The sequence below is a fragment of the Aquarana catesbeiana genome, linkage group LG04 (genome assembly GCF_042186555.1).
Source record: "Aquarana catesbeiana isolate 2022-GZ linkage group LG04, ASM4218655v1, whole genome shotgun sequence".
NCBI lineage: Eukaryota > Metazoa > Chordata > Amphibia > Anura > Ranidae > Aquarana > Aquarana catesbeiana.
Window position 1 is genome coordinate 300362142 of NC_133327.1, and position 23484 is coordinate 300385625.

The window sequence follows — 23484 nt, forward strand, 5'->3', positions numbered from 1 at the left end:
GTATCATTCTTTTCAGCCAGCGGTCGGCTTTCATGTAAAAGCAATCCTAGTGGCTAAATGATGAAGAAAGAAATACCTATGCTAAGGGGCACTGCTGCAACACCTAAATGGCTAATCCAAACAGACAAAAGTGGTATTTTTGGGATTGGAGGATTGGAGGAATTTAAATATTTTTTTTTATTTTTTCACTCACCTCTCTACATTTGAGCTAGCCCCTTCACCTTCCTCTTCCCCCTTTCCCCCTTTTTATTACAGCGCAATCATCACTCACTTTATTCAATCCTAGTGGCTAATTAGCCTCTAGACTGCTTTTACAAGCAGTGGGAGGGAACGCCCCCCCACCATCTTCCATGGTTTTCTTGGGCTCTTCTGTCCCAACAGGGAACCCAAGAATGGAGCCGGTGGTTCCACCAGCTGACCATAGAGCTGATCGGAGACCAGAATGGATCCAATCATCTCTATGGCCTAAGAAACCGGAAGCTACAAGCATTTCATGACTTGGGTTTCACCAAATATAAACAGGTCCATTGGGAAATTGGGAATGCATTTTATCATACTGATCTTGGTGTGGTCAGATGCTTTGAGGGCAGAGGAGAGATCTAGGGTCTGATAGACCCCATTTTTTTTCAAAAAAGAGTACCTGTCATTACCTATTGCTGTTATAGGGGATATATACATTCCCTGAGATAACAATAAAAATTATTTTTAAAAATATAAAAGTAACAGTTTAAAAATAATATAAAAAAGCAAAATAAATAATAAAAAAAACACCCCTGCCCCCCTGTGCTGATGCGCAAAGGCAAACGCAAGTGCCGGTCTGGTGTCATATGTAAACAGCAATTGCACCATGCATGTGAGGTATAACCGCGAAGGTCAGATCGAGGGTAGTCATTTTAACAGTAGACCTCCTCTGTAAATCTAAAGTGGTAACCTGTAAAAGATTTTAAAGGCTTTTAAAAATATATGTAGTTTGTCGCCACTGCGTGTTTGTGCGCAATTTTAAAGCATGTTGTGTTTGGTATCTATGTACTCGACATAAGATCATTTTTTTTATTTCATCAAACATTTGGGCAATATAATTTGTTTTAGTGCATTAAAATTTAAAAAAGTGTTTTTTTTTTCAAAAAAATTTGCGTTTGAAAAATTGCTGCACAAATACTGTGTAAAAAAAATTGCTTTTAAAAAAAATATATAATGTTTGGGGGTTCAAAGCAATTTTCTAGCAAAAGAAAATATTTTTCTATGTAAACAAAAGGTGTCAGAAAGGGCTTAGTTTTCAAGTGGTGAGCAGAGTGGGTGATGTGTGACATAAGCTTCTAATTTTGTGCATAAAATGCCAGGACAGTTCAAACCCCCCCCCTCAATTATCCCTTTTTAAAAAGTAGACACCCCAAGCTATTTGCTGATAGGCATGTTGAGTCCATGGAATATTTTATACTTTACCACACGTTTCAGGAAAATGACAAACTTTTTTTTTCTGCACAAAGTTGTCACTAAATGATATATAGCTCAAGCATACCATAGGCATATGTGGAATTACACTCCAAAATACATTCTGCTGCTTCTCCTGAGTATGGGGATACCACATGTGTGAGACTTTTTGGTAGCCTAGCTGTGTACAGGACCCCGAAAACCAATCACTGCCTTCAGGCTTTCTAAAGGGCGTAAAATGGTAATTTCACTTCCTCACTACCTATCACAGTTTCGGAGGCCATGAAACGTCAAGATAGCACAAAACCCCCAGAAATTACCCCATTTTGAAAAGTAGACACTTCAAGCTATTTACTGAGAGGCATATTGTGTCCATGGAATATTTTATATTTTGCCACAAGTTTCGGGAAAATTTAAAAAAAATGTTTCTTTTTATTTACACAAAGTTGTCACTAAATTATATATTGTTCAAACATGGCATGGTTATATGTGGAATGACACCTCAAAATACATTTTGCTGCTTCTCCTGAGTAAGGGGATACCACATGTGTGAGACTTTTTGGGAGCCTAGCTGTGTACAGGACCCCGAAAACCAATCACCGCCTTCTAAAGCCATAAAATTGTGATTTTACTCCACACTACCTAACACTAATGCCCCGTACACACGGTCGGATTTTCCGACGGAAAATGTGTGATAGGACCTTGTTGTCGGAAATTCCGACCATGTGTAGGCTCCATCACACATTTTCCATCGGATTTTCCGACACACAAAGTTTGAGAGCTTGCTATAAAATTTTCCGACAACAAAATCCGTTGTTGGAAATTCCGATCGTGTGTACACAAATCCGACGGACAAAGTGCCACGCATGCTCAGAATAAATAAAGAGATGAAAGCTATTGGCCACTGCCCCGTTTATAGTCCCGACGTACGTGTTTTACGTCACCGCGTTCAGAGCGATCGGATTTTCCGACAACTTTGTGTGACCGTGTGTATGCAAGACAAGTTTGAGCCAACATCCGTCGGAAAAAATCCTAGGATTTTGTTGTCGGAATGTCCGAACAAAGTCCGACCGTGTGTACGGGGCATAACTGTGATAGGTAGTGAGGAAGTGAAATTACCATTTTACGCCCTTTAGAAAGCCTGAAGGCAGTGATTGGTTTTCGGGGTCCTGTACACAGCTAGGCTACCAAAAAGTCTCACACATGTGGTATCCCCATACTCAGGAGAAGCAGCAGAATGTATTTTGGAGTGTAATTCCACATATGCCTATGGTATGCTTGAGCTATATATCATTTAGTGACAACTTTGTGCAGAAAAAAAAAGTTTGTCATTTTCCTGAAACGTGTGGTAAAGTATAAAATATTCCATTGACTCAACATGCCTCTCAGCAAATAGCTTGTGGTGTCTACTTTCCATAGCATGTATGAGCAATATATCACTTAGTGACAATTTTGTGTAATTTTTTTTATTTTTTGTCATTTTTAAATCACTTGTGACAAAAAAATAAAATATTCAATGGGCTCAACATGCCTCTCAGCAATTACTTTGGGGTGTCTACTTTCCAAGATGGGGTCATTTGGGGAGGTTTGTACTGCCCTGCCATTTTAGCACCTCAAGAAATGAGATAGGCAGCCATAAACTAAAGGAGTGTAATTAAATTCAGCGCTGACTAGTAAATGGACACAACAAGGTAAATGCAAGCAGGCACTAAGGTCAATTCAAAAAATACCTCAAAAACATAAACAATAAAAAAAGTGCTGCGCAAATAAAAAGTCCTTAAATCAACATATGAAAATTGTGGTGACAGGATAAGAAGACAGGAACCACCAGTGACAATATACAGGCTGAGATCGATATCTGGATAGTGACTATTATCCCTCCACCGGGCATGGATGGCCCCTCACCTCAGATATTCGACCTGAAACAGGTCACACCGCATATAAACATGGATGGATCAATCTGTATAATTGGTAATTTCTCCTTCACTTCCCAGCACTCAGCAAAATGACGGATGATGCATATAAAATGAAAAGGCAAAACATAGTGCTCTCCGTAGCTACTTTATTTGAATGGTAAAAAGTAAATAAAACACTCACAGAAACCGGCACTCCGATCCGAGTGCCGGCTGACAGGCTTGTGATCGTGTCTGTCGAATGACCGCGGGTGACGTCATGCGCTCCTAACCCCCGTACACATTATGTCCTGTGGGCGGGACTTCATCGGCGTGGGGCGGGATGCGCAATGACTGCCCGCATTGTTTATAATCTGTGCCATGGTGACGGGAGCACCAATCAGAAGAGCAGGAGCAATAATCAGGAAGTCTGGCACCTCCCCATCACTGCATTTTAACTCATGGTTGCTATTACACTTCCCTAAAAATGGGAAACGAGAAATTCAACACCGCCAGCGGCAAACAGATGATATAAAATAGAATATAAAGATAATTACCTGCAATACCCGGATAACAAATCTCATTATGCACAGTAGAATATCTTCATCTTAAATTTAAAAGTATAGCAGTATTTACTCTTAAACACGCATAAACTAATGCTGCAAAGTCGCATGTAGAAAAGTCGCATATAAAAAATCGCATATATAAAATATATGGAACATATAAAAAATATATAAAAAAGGGAAGACATCAGACCACGGGCATCGACTAAACACGATCACATGTACAAAATCAAGTAAAAAAGGTAAAAAATACAAAATAAAACATAATAAAAAAAAAAAAAAAATCATTATCTATTAGAAATAAAACAGTTCAATTCAAAATCGACATTCATTCCAAAGGGGGAGAGAACTTTTGTCTCATAGATCCAGAATGATTCCCTACGGCTAAGCTGCCTGATGTAATGGCCACCCCTCCATTGTCGCGGAACCTTTTCTATCCTCCAGAATTTAAGGCATCTGGGGTCTCGTTGATGGCAAAGGCGAAAATGCCTGGACACACTGTGGGTCTTAACCCCCCGCTTGATGTTACTAATGTGTTCTCCGATTCTTACGTGGAGGGCTCTTGAGGTCCGGCCCACATACTGGAGGCCACAATCACACTCTAGCATGTAGACCACCCCCACTGATGAGCACGTAATCAGACCTTCAATTTTATAGCTTTTTTGCGTTGCATACGAAACAAACTCCTTCCGTCTCTTAATATTTCTGCTGGCCTTCCTGCATGTGGCACATTTACCACATGCGTAAAAGCCAGATAGAAACCCAAACAGTCTACTGGTCACAGTCTTGGGCGGGTCAATGACCCCTGGTGCTACCCGATCACGTAAGGATGGAGCCTTACGATAGATGAACCGAGGGTGATCGGGGAGAACTGGTCCAAGGGTCCTATCTCCTTTGAGAATGGGCCAATGTCTGGCTATGATATGTTCTAGTTTTTTATACTGAATGTTGTAATCAAGTATAATACGATAGCTTGAGATATTAGCATTATCTTCCAAGGGTTTGGCCTTGTCTGCAACAACAGTATTCCTATCGATTGCCAATACCTTGGCTATTTCTGCATCTACCAGAGCTTGGGAATACCCTTTTTCTTTAAACCTATCCGCGAGCACCTGCGATTGTGCCAAGAAATCATCATCTGAAGTACAATTGCGGCGCAAGCGGATGAATTGACCTCTTGGTATATTGCAGAGCCAAGATTTATGGTGACAACTAGTCAGAGGGATATATGCATTCCTATCAGTTGTTTTGAAATGATTCCTGGTATGAAAAACTCCCTCTCCCTTAAATATTTCAAGGTCAAGGAAATATAATCTGTTGATGGCTAATCGTCCAAGTTAACTCGATGTTTTTGTTATTGGCATTCAACCCATCCATGAAGGTTTGCAGACTAGGCATATCACCCTCCCAGACCATAATTAGGTCATCAATATATCGTCTGTAACATGACAATTGCGGTGGGGGGTCTTGAAAAATAGTGTCTTCCTCCCAGTGGGCCATAAAAAGGTTGGCCACACTGGGAGCGAACCAAGCCCCCATGGCTACTCCTCTTGTCTGTAGGAAAAAAATCCAATAAACTCAATTTAATTATACATTTAGGCCATAATGTATTCAGCCACATGTCTTTGGTAAATAAAAAAATAAGCGTATATTTTTTGGTTTGCGCAAAAGTTATAGTGTCTACAAACTAGGGTACATTTTCTGGACGATTGATGTTGAATCGCTCTATACCAACCTGGTTTAGAAAGATGTTTTGAGAACTACAAGGAGGGCCCTTGATTCCAAGTCCACCCTAAAGGTTGAACAGAAAGAATTTCTGATTGAGATCTTGGAGCTGGCTATGTCTAATAACTACTTATGGCATGAGGGGTTTTGTTACAGGCAGATTAAGGGAGTGGCGATGGGAGCCAAGTATGCTCCCAGTGTGGCCAATATACTCCTGAGTCTTTGGGAAGACCACAGCATATTTGGAACCCACATACCCGAGATCTGCCTGTACAAAAGGTATATTGATGACATTGTGATTTTGTGGAATGGTACAGTGGAGGCATTGGAAACGTTCCTTAATAACATCAACCACAATTGCTATGGACTAAGTTTCACAGGCAATTGGAGTATAAGTGAGACTAGTTTTCTTGACTTAACGCTATATAAGAACAATGGTAAAATCCAGACCAAGACCCATTTTAAGAGCACCAATAGAAATAGTTATATACCCACGGCCAGCTGTCATCATCCCAAACTGGCTCAAACGGATACTTAAGGGGCAACTATTAAGGATTAGACATAATTGTGATTATATATCAGATTACATGTCTCAATCTAATCTATTGGTCGATAGATTCAAAGAAAAAGGGTACTGGGAAAATGATCTTAGGGCCACACAATTACTTATTTCATGGATGGATAGGGACGAACTCCTGAAAGATAATATCATAGAAAAATGTGAATTGGACTATGTTACTTTTCTGACTAGTTTCAATAGGGAGTACAAAAGTGTTGAAAATTTTTTTTCAAAACACTGGCCAGTTTTGCTAGGAGACAAGACTCGGTCTAGTTTCCTACCAGAAGGTCCTAGATTTATTTCCTAGATCTATTGGCGTGCACCAAACTTACGCAATAAACTGGCCCCAAATGTATTAAACCCCCCCAGGAGAGCTGCCACTTTCTTGGATGTTAAAGGGTTTTTTTTACTGTAGGAAGTGTAAAGCCTGCAAACTAACTAGGAATAATACGAGAAAAGTACACCACTTCACATCCTTAAGCACGGGCAAAGACTACAAAATAGATAAATTCATCACCTGTAAATCTACCTATGTCACATACCTCATTATTTGCCTGTGCGGGTTTCAGTATGTCGGACGTACCAAGAGAAACCTCTGTACACGTATCAATGAACACCTCACAAACATAAAAAACATTTTTCCCAAACACAGTCTCTCTAACCATTTTAGAATCCACCACCGGCAGGATCCTAGCTTGGCTAGATTTTTTGGGATAGACAAGCTGGATGCTGATTGGAGGGGAGGAAATATGGTTCAGAGAATATAAAAAAATGAAACTGAATGGATTTATAGATTGAATACACTTATTCCGGCAGGTTTTAATGTCGACATCGATCTAAATTGTTATCTGTCCAATTATTGACTCATACTGATATATATTGTGAAAAGGCAATCCATTCCGGTCTCATCCCTTTAAATTCATATCCCCCCCCCAATTTTATATTCCCTAATTTTTATTCTCGAAATTGTTTATATTTAAATTAAACTATATTTACTTAACTCCACTATTTAATCAAATTGTATTTTATTTATGTATCTTGATTTATTTATCCACTATAAACTGACATTTTATTCAGTTGTGTAATCTGGCATCTATCCATAAGATGGCAGTTTAGACGTTAATATTTTTATAATTGCATTCTGCTTGCTGGCCACAAGAGTGTTTATTTTTATTTTATTCTTTAATCTTGGTTAATCCCTTCGCGAGGCGGGATGTCACCGGATTGGATACCTTCATTTGGTGTGTGTATTTAAGGAAGCGGTGTGCCCGTACGTATGATCCCTGATGACATCAGAATGCACTGACAAAACCGGTCGGACTTACCGAACGTGACACGCCATTTCCGTTCGCTACACAGTTTGTTTTGTTTTGTTTGTCCGCACTTACCCACATGTGGTTGATGCAGTTTTAGCTTGTTTTTACAGAGTCCAATAAATTTTTGGCTTACTTCACGATGGGAGTTCTCCATTAATTTTCTCCCCATTTATGGCACTAATGGTCTGCAATGACCCATCTCTATTCGGGAGTTTATTTGCATGCATCCAAGCAGCTACAGTGTTACCTGAGTTCCAGCACCTGAATCAAGCCGTGATCGTGTGAAGCTTCCCTGGCTGTCCTTGAAGTGTTTTTGACTCCTGTCATGGGAGTCACCACAATCTGGTGAGTAGGCTGTGTGGCCAGTGATGGTGGTGGATGACTGTTTTCTGATGTTTTGCCGAACTCCAGGAGGATTTATCCAGATGTTTGATTTCCACATCATTTGAACACTTTTTTGAATTTATTTTGAATTTTTCATATCTTGAACTGTTGCTTTCACTTGATTTTGATTTTTCAATTTTTTTGATGTTTGATTGTTTACTGATTTCACCCAGTTGAAAGCCATATCTTGAACTGTTGCTTTCACTTGATTTTGATTTTTCAATTTTTTGATGTTTGATTGTTTGCTGACTTCACCCAGTCGAAAGCCATTTATGTGTAGCATCATTGACACAATTTATAATTTATTTTACACTAGTGTGTGATATTTGCACTTGCACTTTATAGGGAGTGTGGTTTGTAATCAACTCGTTAATTATTGTTCTTTCTATTTTCATTGAATATTTGACATTTAAAAAAATATTTTGTGTTTACTTAATTTAAATTGTTGATTTTGATACACCATATGTGTCCTGTGAAAGCAGTTTCCCTTTGACTGGTATTCTAGTCACCTTTTTTCTTTTATATTAATACATATGCTGCAGGGACCGCACTGACTTAGTGATTATGCATATTTCTATAGTTTAAACCGTTTTACCTCTTTATTAGCAATAAAAACTGACTAATTATTTTCCACTGTATCATCCCAGTGGACCGGGTATCATATGTGATAAAATACAGCATGGTTTCATGAGATAAATACCGCATATTTTGGAAAATTCCACACGCAGTATTTTAGAAGAATTATATAGTGAATGCCCTTTTTTTTTTTTTTTTTTAAACGCTATGCAGTATTTTACCACATTTCTTAACGTTGCAGATACAGCTTTGTGAATGAAGCTCAATATGACTAGTGCGGAAGTGATTAGAGACACAGAGTGGTGACAGTATTTTTTTTTTTTACTTTTTTACATATTGTCCTCACAATGACACTGTTCTGGAGGGGGGGGGTGATTAGGATTTGTTTTTCTACTTTGATTTGAGGATCACTGTAAAAAGCAATCAATAAGATCATGTAAAGTTTTCATTTATGAAAGCTTGTTTACTAATGTCATACTGTTATTGGCCCTGGTACCATGTGATTGCTGTGACCAATCACAAAGCTCATACAATAGTAAACAATGACAGCATTGTTTACTACAGTGACTGATCACTGCAATCACATGGTATCAGGAGTGCCCACAGCAGCCTGGTACTACAGTCAGTAGTCTGCTGTATCCGGTGGACATAGTGGGTCACAGTTCGTGCTGCTGCATGCTCTAGAGCAGGTGTCTCCAAACTATGGCCCTCCAGTTGTTTAGGAACTACAATTCCCATCATGCCTAGCCATGTCTGTGAATGTCATAGTTTTACAATGCCTCATGGGAAGTGTAATTCCGCAACAGCTGAAGGGCCATAGTTTGGAGATCCCTGATAGGAGAGTGCATGTAAGTGGCTGATGCGGGAGGATGAACGGGAACGTCCACCCACTATGGTGCTGCACCCATCCAGCTAGACAATTGGATGTTCAAAGATGTTGTATAATTCCCTATTAATTCTATCTTTTTCTATTCTTTGTTTAGTAATCACTTTTCTGAAATTCCCTTGAAATTTCTTCATTTTTTACGTGATGATTGTCCACCTTTTCTTTAGCCATTTTCCCAAGTCTATGCTGCAGTTGTAACAATCAGTTTTAAAATAGTTTTGAGAAACCTGAATTTTCAGATTTCTGTGACAAAAACTTTAATCTTTTAACTGTCGGTAATATTAATAAAATGTTCTCCTGTAGTTTATTTTAAATTTCATTTTCATTGTATACATTGCTGCCTTTTATCATTGAGCCCAGATAGCAAATTTATTTTACTCTTTCATATCTATTCTCTCCAGAACATATTTCTTTCACATTTTGGTATTAATTTTTATTCCTTGCCACAATCATATAGTTGGTCTTCTCTAATTTTTCCTTCAGTCCACCTTTCTGCTATTCCTGCATCAGTTCTTTCATTAACGCTCTGCATTTTAATTCCTTATTGTGCCTTACTGTGCTCTGTGTTGCACACTATTTGAAGATTTTTAGCACTATCTGGTCCCGGAGGGCTTAAATTTATATAAATACACTTGTAACCAGGCAGACCAAACCGAGTAAAGGTGAAGATAACATTTAAATAAGTTGGCAAATATATTTTTTTCAGTACATGGATGTGGCTAATTCAAAGTCAACTTTCGCCCTTCTAATTGTAACCTCAAAGTGAAACTACACTGCATCTGAGCACCATAAACTGAAAATGCTATTTAGCTCATTTTTAATATTCAAAGCAAATTCACCCATCCATCCATGTCTCCATGCTTTATTTTACTGAGAAATCACTTTGAAAAATACCGCTAGCATTTGTGGCCATCTTGAGTGAGGGCAGATGAATCACGCAGCATTTCCTGGAATCCATCTGCCCTTAGTTCAGGCATTCCGGCAAAGGGGTGTGCTTAGCTGGGAAACCCCCCCCCTCCCCTCCTAAAGACTCCTGGGATATATGACATCATTTGACTATGCAAGAAAACATGAAGTAACTGAAGAAATGTAAAAAAAAGTTTAAAACAAGTCAATTACTTTCCTGTCTGTTTACTATTGCTAGCAGCAAGGATTGAAAATAGTCAATGTTAATTAAAAGAGGGAAGATCTGCTTTAAAGATAAACAGACAGGTATAAAAACATCAATTCATTTAAAGATCAATTTATAAAAAAAAAAAAAAAAAAAAAAAACTCATGTCATGTATAAATTGTACTATTTAATGCAGATAATGAAAGTAACTGAATTTGGCTTAGTATCAGCCACTTGTTACCTTTTCTAGACCATAACTCTTGATCATTAAGAGAAAGAGGATCAGTACCCCGAGCCAATCATGTTTACTGTATGCATATGTGCTGGCAATGAACATGCTGACTGAAGTAGAGAGAAAAGCAAATAATGAACCAGTTTGCTACTCCTTCATTGTCCAATCACAGGCTGGGGCAGTTAGGTGACAACACTGTGTTGCTTACTGTAACTACATCAGTGAAAAGTCTACAAAACCTACCCAGCTGTGCTGTATGGCAGGGCTGTGCAAATCTTGAGAATAGAAGGACAAAAAGCCCAATGATTTGGCACATGTAAAAATAATCATGTATGCATTTCAGTGATGTATTTGACTGTTTTCCTGGACATTATAACTGTAAAAAAAAGACTAAGGTTAGCAGTAAATCAATTTTCAAATGTAAAAAAAAATTGGTTCAAGTTTTCTCTGGTATAAAGGTGAAAGATATAAAGGCCCAGTGGGGACAGACAATTTGAACATTAAACCCCTTCCTCCATGCTCACTAAAGTATCAGACTGAAAAAATAAGACCCCTTTCTTGAAATAATGACCTGATGCTACAGGGCATATACCAGGGACATGCACTACACAGATATTGTTTTCAGCACAGGAACAAAAAAATACAATATTAAAAATAGTAAACAAAGGATCAGTGTAGTTCCCACTTGAACACACAAGGCCCAACGGAGCACTACCAAAGATAGAAAGGTCCCAACTTGTTCACCATTATGGAGGTTCAATCTCAAGGTACTAAACAGGTGCACAGAATTTGGTAGCTAGAAAGGAAATATAATGATAAGGTTATAGAAGAGATCATACATATGATTTACTCCAAGAAATCTGAGAATTTTGACATTGTGTAGACTGAAATCAAGGCAAAAAAATGACATATTTGTATTTAGTTGTATTTTAATTCAGTCCTTTATAAGAAATAGCATTAGGTGTTAAATCATGCCTGCATTAATGTCCTTTTTTCCATTCCCTGCATGTGCTGTGCAGAAGCAAACTTTTTTTTAAAGAAGGCAAGCCTTTATGACAAATAACATTAGATGTTAAATATTGCTTGCATTAATGCTTGTAGTTTTCTGATTTCACAATTTTTTCTACATATTCTCATCAGAAGCAAACTTTCTCTTTTCTTGCTTTTAATTCTAATACTCACAGCAGGCTTTTAGCTAAAACTTTTGCACAGCAGCCTATTAAAAATTTACATACAGAAAGAGAGCTTGTTTAAAGACTGTATGTAGTTTACAAGATGGCTTATCTCCTTGGTGGGTTGTGTTTGGCTATGACCTGGTTTATATTACGCCACTTAGTCTGTCTCAATAATTATCTGAGCACACTTGTTTACTGCTCTGAACTCAGATCTGAACTTGACCACAACTGTCCTACACCTAAACTGTTGCCAAAATACACTGCTCTGTTAATCTCCTAATAGAAATATATGTGTAACCTTAAGCTAAAGTACACTACAATAAACAAACATATGTCTAGTGATAAGAACTATTAATAACATAGTCCTTTAGACCTAAAAAAAAAATGTATCAAAACAAAACAGCGGTCAATCCCTGTCATTGATATGAATATCAAATGTATGAAAAAATAAGTTGTCTTCTGTCCGCTGGTAAAAAGGAAGCTTTCAGCTATGTCCATTTCAAAACCCATACAGAGCCTACAACTGTATTTACTATTTTAAGGTTTTAAAGTAAATCTAAACATTATAAATATAAATATAAATCATTCAAGTGATACTAAAGTCTGATTTTTTTTCATTAATAAAACCAAATATGTTATATTTACCTGCTCAGCAGCCCAGATCCCCCTCTTCTCTTCTTGGGCCCCTCTTCGGTGCTCCTGGCCCCTCCCGCCTGTTGAGTGCTCTCACAGCAAGTAGCTTGCTATGGGGCATCCAAACTGAGCCGCAGTTCCCTGTGTCCATTCAGACATGGAGCCATGGCCAGGCCCTGCCCAAGCCCACCCCATTGCTTTCCTCATTGGCTCACTGACTTTGACTGACAGCAGTAGGAGCCAATGGTGCCATGCTGCTGTCTCAGCCAATGAGGAGGGGAGTCCCTGACAGCTGAGTCTCTCGTGCCACATCTCTGGATCTAGATGGACCTCCGGTAAGTATTAGGGGGCTGAGGGAGGCTGCTGCACACAGAAGAATTTTTTATCTTAATGTATAGAATGCCTTTAAGGGGTTGTAAACCCTTGTGTTTTTTTCACCTTAATGCATTCTATGCATTAAGGTGAAAAACCTTCTGTCATGCAGCAGCCCCCCAGACCCCCGTTTTACTTACCTGAACCCATTCTCTCTCGCCCCAGGGACGAGCACACCAGCTCTAGCTGGTGTCTCGTGTCCTGATTGGATAGATTGATAGCAGTGCAGCCATTGGCTTCTGCTGCTGTCAATCAAATCCAATGATGCAGGGGCAGGGCCGAGTCCTGCTGTTTGTGTCAATAGACGCAGCAGCAGGACACAGGAGCATGCCTGCAAGGGTGCCCTAGGAGATCGCTTCTCCAACAGGGAACTCTAGAAGAGGAGGAGCCATGAGCGCCACTGAGGGACCCCAGAAGAGGAAGATCAGGGCCACTCTGTGCAAAACCAACTGCACAGAGGAGGTAAGTATGACATGTTTGTTATTTAACCACTTAAGGACCAAGCCTCTTTTTGAGATTTGTTGTTTACAAGTTAAAAACTTTTTTTTTGCTAGAAAATTACTTAGAACCCCCAAACATTATACATTTTTTTCTAACACCCTAGAGAATAAAATGGCGGTCGTTGCAATACTTTCTGTCACACCGTATTTGCGCAGCGGTTTTACAAGCGGTTTTTGGCAAAAATATACTTTTTTTAATTAAAAAATAAGACAACAGTAAAGTAAGCCCATTTTTTTTTATATTGTGAAAGATAAAGTTGCGCTGAGTAAATTGATACCCAACATGACACGCTTTAAAATGGAATGGCGACAAACTTTTACCTTTAAAAATCTCCATAGGCGACATTTAAAAAATTCTACAGGTTGCATGTTTTGAGTTACAGAGAAGGTCTAGGGCTAGAATTATCGCTCACGCTCTACCAATCTTGGTGATACCTCACATGTGTGGTTTGAACACCGTTTTCATATGCGGGCGCTACTCACGTATGCGTTCGCCTCTGCATGCGAGCTCGGCAGAATGGGGCGCGTTTAAATTTTTTTTTCCTTATTTATTTTACCTTTTATTTTTTTATTTTTACACTGTTCTTTTAAAAAAAAATTGTGTCACTTTTATTCCTATTATAAGGAACGTAAACATCCCATGTAATAGAAAAAAAGCATGACAGGACCTCTTAAATATGAGATCTGGGGTCAAAAAGACTTCAAATCTCATATTTACACTGAAATGCAATAGTCAAAAAGACCTCAAATCTCATATTTACACTAAAAAGCAATAAAAAAAAAAATCATTTAAAAAAAAAATAAAATTAAATGGCCCTTTAAGAGCTATGGGCGGAAGTGGTGTTTTGATGTCGCTTACGCCCTGCAATGGTATGGAGACAATCTTCCCCTCACTCATCTCCACACCCAGCAAGGGATAACATGCGATCGCCTCCCCCGCTGCCGACGGCTCAGGTAAGCGGTGGAGGGAACTGGAGCGTGGCAGGAGGGGGGCTCCTCTCCCGTCGCCGATAAAAGTAATCTTGCTACGAATCTGCTGCAGAGACCACTCTTATTGGAAAGAGGACCGCCGGCCAAAGAAGAGGATACCAGGTTTATTGCAGCTAGCTGCTGCCATAACAACAATATTCCTTTTCAAAGTTAGGACATATATTGGCGTGCAGCAGTCCATAAGTGGTTTAAAAATAAAAAAACAAGGGTTTAGTAACCCTTTAAGGTAAAAAGCCTTCTGCCTTTACAACCACTTTAAAGTCTAACACAAGCACTAACACTTGAAGGGCAGGAAATACCCAGATATGGATTCATATCTATAATCCATATCTGAGTATGTCAAAATTCCCTTCAAGTTCCCTTGCAAAGTGCAATTTTCCTTGCAAAGTGAACAGCCTGTTTTTGATTTTAGTAAATCAACCCCTATAATTCACAATGCCAACACAGTCCTGGTCCATATTGTCATTAAAAAAGCCTGATCTGAGCAATTCTTATGCAGCTGCTGCTGGCAAGAGTGCAGTATAGACAGAATATTGCAGGGCAAAAAAGGCGAAAACAATATTTTCTTAGGCCCCTTTCACACAGGGCGGATCCGCTCGATGAACTCCGCTAGCTCAGCAGGGGATCGCTCCATTGATCCCCACTGAGCAGGCGGATGACAGGTCCGTCTCTGCTTACTGTGCAGGGACAGACCTGTTAGAGCCCCGCTGTTCTCTAATGAGAGAAATCGGATGAAAATGGACAGCCTGTCTGTTTTCATCCAATCTCATCCGATCCGCTGGACATATCACCATTTGTCTGTTTTGAGCGGATCTTGTCGGATCAGATGGCAGGCGGGTGTCAGCGGACACATGGGTGGCCCGCTCGGATCCACCTGAAAAACGGACAGACGAATCCGAGGGGGCTGATCATGTTGAAAGGGGACTTAAGGGAAAAAAACAAGTCATAATACATAGTTGTTTAACAAAATACATACCATTCAGTAGTACTATATGCACTTCATAGCAACCTTAAAGGAAAGGTAGCCTTTAAATAAGAAGCTTTGAACTTACCTTTTTTGTGGGTAGTGAGAGAAATCTTTGCTGTCCTAAAGTAGTTTGGTCACAGCTGCTATTCAACATTTTCAGATGTGTCCTGTAGTGATGTAAGGGTTAGAGGGAGGAATAATATGGCCGAGCAAGGGACATGCTATCTGAATCGCCTGGAATACTTAAATTAAGGATCCTATGAAATTAAGGCTCCTATTAAATGTAAGTAATGTTCCTTATGCTTTTTTTTTTGGCTTTTAATCCAGAGGTGTCGTTAGTATAGAACTTGGAAAAGTGTAGGAATATGTTTTGAGTTTTCAGACCCATCTTTATATTTCCAATGGATTCTTTAATTCCAGATTGGAGTGCTTGTGTGGTACATCGCACATCCTGTAAAGCACATTCCAACAAATACACCACAGAGGAGTTATGGCAAGAAACAAAGGCTCTAATCCATGTTAAAATGGAGTCAAATCCTTATCCCAGAAACATCTGTCAAAACGTCACTTCCGCCCATACCTCTTAAAGGCCCATTTATTTGTTGTCACTTTTTCAAATGACAATTTTTTTACATTTTTTTATTGCATTTAAGTCCAAATATGAGATCTGAGGACTTTTTGACCCCAGATCTTATATTTAAGAGGACCTGTCATGTTTTTAAAGCTCCCCGGCCTGATGAGCTGTAGAATTTTTTAAACGTCGCCTATGGAGATTTTTAAGGGTAAAAGTTTGACACCATTCCACAAGCGGCAATTTTGAAGCATGGCATGTTGGGTATCAATTTACTCGGCATAACATTATCTTTCACAATATAAAAAAAAAATTGGGCTAACTTTACTGTTGTCTTATTTTTTTATTCAAAAAAGTGAATTTTTTCCACAAAAAGTTTGCTTGTAAGACCGCTGTGTAAATAAGGTGTGACAAAAAGTATTGCAATGACCGCCATTTTATTCTCTAGGGTGTTAGAAAAAAATGTATAATGTTTGGGGGTTCTAAGTAATTTTCTAGCAAAATAAGCTTGTTTTTAACGTGTAAACACCGAGTCTGAAAGAGAGGCTTTGTCTTTAAGTGGCTAAACCAAAGTTGAAGTTAAATTTAAGTTTTGGGTTCCCTCTCAAAGATTAATAGATTTCCACAAAGAAGCCTCTTCATCACCTACTGAGTTCTGGTCACGATGAATATATTTGAATATAGAGAGAATCATAGGCATGTAAAAGAGATGTTTGATATCCTCATATCTAAAGATGGTGATTTAAAAGGTACATTTACATGCCCTAAAAACCTTACGGTTACAAAAAAGAATACTTGACGGAATATGGAACAATGATAAAAATATGTAAACAAAGGAATAATCCCATGTATTTTTATATGGGATACATCCCCCCAATAAAATGAGAGGGGAACTGAGTCAGATGAGGAATAGTTCCAATTTTTTAATCAATGAGATTTGAACCTTCTGAACCTTATGCTGTTAAGGTAAGGGAGAAAACTGCAATCTCTGGATGGAGAAATGAAGGTGATTAGAAGAAACTGATTAAATTTAGGGAGTTACCAAAATATTAGCTGTATTCTGGTAAACATAAAATAGTATAGAAATCACAGATTTTTGTACAGACAGTACAAATAAATATATAATGGATAATTATTATGTAACTAATGCTGCTTCTTGAGAATGGTGCTAATCCTGCCTGTCTAGCATTCATGCCACTGGAAATTATGGTGACAACAATTAAAGATTGCTGTTAGGGTGGTGTATGCCGCTGCATCAGATTTAGGTAACTTGGCAGGCAGAGCAAGCTACATATTTGCCTTTTCCTGTCTTGCAATCATACCATGCCATACCATGCTTTTACCTGAAAAAGTTCTGTTCAGTGATGGGTAAAATGATATAGAGAGTATAGGGTTACTTACCTTTCTTCTGGAGTGCTTACAGTTTTGCAAAGAGGTATTGGTCATGTACTTTTTTTTTTTTTAGGGAACATGTTTGGGAGACTATACTTCCGTTTAAACAAGGAATTCTTTCTACAATGCAAAGCTTTCAAAGCCTTACAAAACAAAGAAAATGTGAACTGTTACGAGTATTCCAAAAGCAAGGGAAACTTGTGTCTCTAGCTTGTGACACATTTTATATATATATATATATATATATATATATATATATATATAATATTATTTGCGCTAAGGAGTACTTCATAAAAAAATGGGAAAAGAAGAAGATAAGGGATAAGGGATAAGGAATAAGAAAATGGAAAATATTAGTATACAGAGTAATATAACTAGTCAATATAAGGGCCCCGCTGTACAGTGTTTTTTTTTATTAATTTTTTTTTACATCTTTTAACCACTTGACCTTCGGAAAATTTACCCCCCCTCATGACCAGGCCACTTTTTGTGATACAGCACTACGATACTTTAACTGACAATTGAGCCATCATGCAACACTGTACCCAAATAAAATGTATGTATTTTTTTACCCACAAATAGAGCTTTCTTTTGGTGGTATTTAATGACCAGTGCATTTTTAATTTTTTATGCTATAAACAAAAAAGCAACAATTTTGAAAAAAACAAACAAACAATATGGCCTCATGCCCACGAGTATTTTTACAGCTGCGATTAGGAGCTTTTTTTTATAGCTTAAAAACACCTCTCCATGTTATTCAATGGCCTCATGCCCACACAGGCATTTTTGAGCTGTAAGTGGCATAGGCATTTTTAAGCTACCCCCCCCCCCCCCCAGGACCAGCGTGTTGTGAGGCTCCAGCGCTAGAGCTGTGAAAATGCCAGTAAAAGCTGTTAAACATGGCTAAACGCTGTATACAGAGCGTTAAGCCTTCGCAAGCGTTTCTCTGCCTCTATTCAAAATCAATGGTTCCCTATGGGATCCCATTGATTTGAATAGAAGACACACAAGTCGGATCGGAGTCGCCAAAACAAAAAAAATATTGGCGTGGGGTTCCCCCAGGATGATACCAGACCCTTCGGGTTCCCATTGATTTGAATAGAAGACACACAAGTCGGATCGGAGTCGCCAAAACAAAAAAAATATTGGCGTGGGGTTCCCCCAGGATGATACCAGACCCTTCGGTCTGGTATGGATCTTAAGGGGAACCCCCCACACCAAAAAATGCCTTTGGGGTTCCCCCAAGATCCATACCAGCACCTTATCAGAGCATGCAGGAGTAGAAAGGGGGGGAATGAGCAAGCGCCCCCCTTCCTGGACCATACCAGGCCACATGCCTTCAACATGGGGAGGTGGGTGCTTTGGGGCAGGAGGGCCTGCTCCCCCCACCCCAAAGCACCTTCACCTCATGTTGATGAGGACCAGGGCCTCTTCCCCACAACCCTGGCCATTGGTTGTCTGGTGTCTGCGGGCGGGGGCTTATTGGAAACTGGAAGCCCCCTTTAACAAGGGGGCCCCCAGATCTTGGCCTTGCCCCACCCTATGTGAATGAGTATGGGGTACATTGTACTCCTACCCATTCACCTAAAAAAAAAGTGTAAAAAATAAATGTGCATTGACGTCAATGCAAAACGCTGATAAAATTGTGTTTTAAATGCTGCCTTTTTCCTGGCGTCGTACTAGCTTTACAGCCCATTTTTATAACTCCTGTGGGCAGGAGGCCTATTTTTTACTTTCTGCTATAAAATATATTGAATACATTTTTTTTAAATCTAATTTCCTCATAAATTTAGGCCAATATGTATTCTGCTATATGTTTTTGGTAAAAAAAAACCCAATAAGCGTATATTGATTGGTTTGCGTGAACATTATAGCGTCTACAAACTATGGGATATATTTATGGAATTTTTATTTTTTTTCATTTTTATACTAGTAATGGCGGCGATCATCGACTTATAGCAGGACTGCGATATTACGGCGAACAATCAGACACTAACTGACAGTTTTGACACTTTGTGGGAATCAGTGACGTTATACGGTGATCAGTGCTAAAAATATGCGCTGTCCCTGTACTAATGACACTGGCTGGGAATGGGTTAAACATCTAGGGCAATTAAAGGTTTAACTGTGTGCCTAGCCAGTGTTTGTTTGTACTGTATGCGCTGCTTTTACTAGGGGAAAGATGGATTCTAGTCCCTGCTTTTGATGAACACTGAAACTATTCCTTCCCCCCTATCAGAACGATGACCTGCCTTGTTTACATAGGCATATCACCGCTCTGTATTTTACTGACGATCGGTGGGTTACCAGAAGACATCATCGAGAGCCCGGCATCTGCAGATAGCTGCTGTGAAGAATCACAGCAGAAGCGACCTGCTGGCGTTGCGTGCCCCCTACAGGTGGAAATGCATAATCACACACATATACATACGTTTTATATATATTATATATATATATATATATATATATATATATATATACTGTACACACACACACACATACACACACACACAAGATCATAAGCACATCTGCCACCCTGTAGCAGTAGACCCGCTATAGGGCAGTCGGAAAGTGGTTAATGCTTAATTGTTGACATCTCTTCTGGGTCAGCTACTGTACTTGTTTCAGAATAGTAAAGCAACATCACTAGCCTTCCTTCCAAGTCCAAAATACTGATATTGTTGAACTTAAATTTAACTTATCCTCTACTGCCTTAAACCCCCTATATTCACCTTTACTGCACTCTCTTGCAGCTAATCTAATTTAAGTCACAGTATTTTGAAATTATTATACCAGCCACAAATTTTAATTAAACATATTTAATTTATTTTGCGTAAATTATTTTAACTTCCATAAATCTTCCATTGTTACAACTTCCTTATATAATGGGTCTTATTCAGTTTAAATACTTGGAATGTTTAAAGACACCACAAGAGATTCTCATGTTCCTCGCAAAGTATCACCAATTCAACATGGGCCTGGAATAGTAACTCAATCTTTACATTAAACTCAAAAGAAATGTATTACCAATCACATTTTTTGTAGTGAGTATGTTTGACTTCCTTCTTTCTACAGAATAGGACAGTGTTTACCACTATCTTTAAAAGTGTTTACCCACTGTCAAATACTGTAAAAAATAAAGTCTAACCCCAGCCTTGCTATCAAATTTGTTTCAGCCAAGCTGGCCCAAATAAACTATTTTGGCTTCTTATACATGCAGCCTCTGTCAGTGCTGTATTAACTGTATGTACAATCAATCACATACCCTATACTGCCCTGTGTTCTGGAATCGGTATGGGGGCTTCCCGTCCTGTTCCCAGAACAAAGTCATATCAGACTGATCACTACTAAGCCATACACAGGAAGCTTTGTATTTTGTCAGTGAACGCAAGGCTTCCTCTGAATGGGTGAGGTGGAGAGGTGGGCAGATGACATCATAGACCCCACCTCAGCCATTCATTGGAAACCTTGCATTCATTGATTACTACTAGGGATGAGCCGAACACCCCCCAGTTCGGTTCAAAGCAGAAAATGCGAACAGGCAAAAAAATTGTGTGAACACGCGAACACTGTTAAAGTTTATGGGACTTGAACGTGAAAAATCTAAAGTGCTAATTTTAAAGGCTAATATGCAAGTTATTGTCATAAAAAGTGTTTGGGGACCCGGATCCTGCCCCAGGGGACATGTATCAATGCAAAAAAAGTTTTAAAAAGGACATTTTTTTGGGAGCAGTGATTTTAATAATGCTTAAAGTGAAACAATAAAAGTGAAATACTCATTTAAACATCATGCCTGGGGGGGGTGACTATAGTATGCCTGTAAAGCGGTGAATTTTCCCGTGTTTAGAACAGTCCCTGCACAAAATGACATTTCTAAAGGAATAAAAGTAATTTAAAACTGCTTGCAGCTGTAATGTAATGTTGCCCCCCCCCCCAGCCCATTACCAGGCCCTTTGGGTCTGGTATGGATATTAAGGGGAACACTGCACCCAAATAAAAAAAAAGGCATGGGGTTCCCAGGCCCTATATACTCTGAACAGCAGCAGTATACAGGCGATCCCTGGGTTACAAACAAGATAGGGACTGTAGGTTTGTTCTTAAGTTGAATCTGTTTGTAATTTGGAACAGGTACATTTTGTAAGTGTAGCTCCAGCCAAAAAATCTATTTTAAAGCTTTTTGGATAACATAGGGAAGGGTTATGATCACCCCTGTAACATTTGTTTTGCTGTCTGTGCAAGATTTCACCTCACTTTCTGTCCCAATGACAATTGGATTTAGAAAATTTTGGGTTATTAGGGAAACAAGGATTGGTGATAAAGCATCAGTGGAGACACCTTTTTCCCATATTAACTCTTACAGGAGAGAATTTCCCTTCCTAGGGGTAGATTTCCTCTCACTTCCTGTTGTCTCCCTCCGTTTCTATGTAGGAGTCATTTGTAAGTCGGATGTTTGAAAATAGGGGACCGCCTGTATATACTATACAGCCTGTCTTATACACTTTGTGGGAAATTGGGCCTTAGGTGTTGGTGGTACCAGAACACTGTAAGCCCTCACAGTTCCTCTTGGTGGGTGCTGGAATGGGCCCTGCTGTGAAATATTAAATCAAGAATTGTAATTACGCTCCCCTGTTAAACAGGGTCACAAAAATTTGGCCTTAGGCGATGGTGTTGGTGGTGGCACAATGCTGTAAAGCCTCCCAGATACTTTTGTTGAGCGCAGGAACAGGCCCTGCTGTGAAATATTAGATCAAAAATTGTGATTACACGCCCCTGTTACACAGGGGCAGAAAAATTGGGTCTTAGGCAGTGGTGGTGATGCCCTGAACTGAAAATATTCCTAGAAGCTATCATCATAAAGATTGAGGAAGAATAGGATAGTCACTCAGCATAACGGAAAATTGTATCAAATACTTACCGTAATTTTCCTTTCCTGACGCCAAACCATGGCAGCATACTGTTGATAGAGCTCCGCCTCTTGACCACTCCCTCAGGACCAGTGAATAGCATAAATGAAAGGCCTAGTTAGGCCCCACCCCATTCTCTGTAATTATCTACATACCGAAACGTATAAGGGTGGGACCGTATGCTGCTATGGTTTGGCATCAGGAAAGGAAAATTACGGTAAGTATTTGATACAATTTTCCGTTTTTCTGATGTCAACATGGCAGCATACTAGTGATAAATAACTAGCTGACAGGGTGGGATCTACTTGTCAAACCAATCTTCTAATTAGGATGAGACAGAGGACTGAATAGTCCTTCCTATAAAGTCCCCCGGGTCTATTCCCGTCAAGTTTGAGTAGGAATGTAGGAATGACCACGATACCCCTGTACAGATGGGCACCATAGATTCTCTTGAATGTGCTGCCTATGAGGCTTCAACCGCTCTGGTAGAGTGCTCCGCCACCACTGAAGGAGACTCGTGACCCCTAGTCCTATATGCACAACCAAGCCTGCTAGGATCCAGGCGGTAACCTCTTTCCCTTGAGGATTCTCAGCTAGAATGACAAAAGGTTTATTTAGATGACCTAAAAATGGGACAATTGTGGACAGATACTACTTAAAAGTTCTGAAAATGAACAGTACGTGTGACTTTGTGACTTTCCTGTGTGATGTTGTGGAAAATTAGGCTATGTCCAGCTGTCTGTTAAATAGCAGGCTGCTGTTATGTTTGATGCAGGATGATCTACAAGACCCAACTCTACACTTTCTGGAAAGAAAATAATAATAATAATAATAATAATAATATTATATATATATATATATATATATATATATATATATATATATATATATATATATATATATATATATATATATTTTTTTTTTTTTTTTTTCTTTGAAGCTCCAAGAGCTTGAATCTCTGATAACCTTCTGCTTAAAGTTCTTGTAATTGATACTGCCTTGTAAGTGATGGCCTGAACAAAACATTGCTATGTCGGAACAAACTGATATGAGATCCAGCAACTCCAATAGATCTTTCTTTCTTGGTGACTGACTCCTCACGACTACCCTCAAAAGTTGTGCAAACTGAAGGATTAGTGGCCCATTTAAATGTGTTACTGCCGAGATAGCCTGTCCTCACATAGCTCACGAGTGTGGGCTAAGGCCTGGAGGAAGTATAAAACAGCTGAGACTGGAAGGCCAATAGGATCAATGTCTCGCCCTAACAAGAAAAAGAAAACTTGTTCCAGAATTAGGTCTAAATGT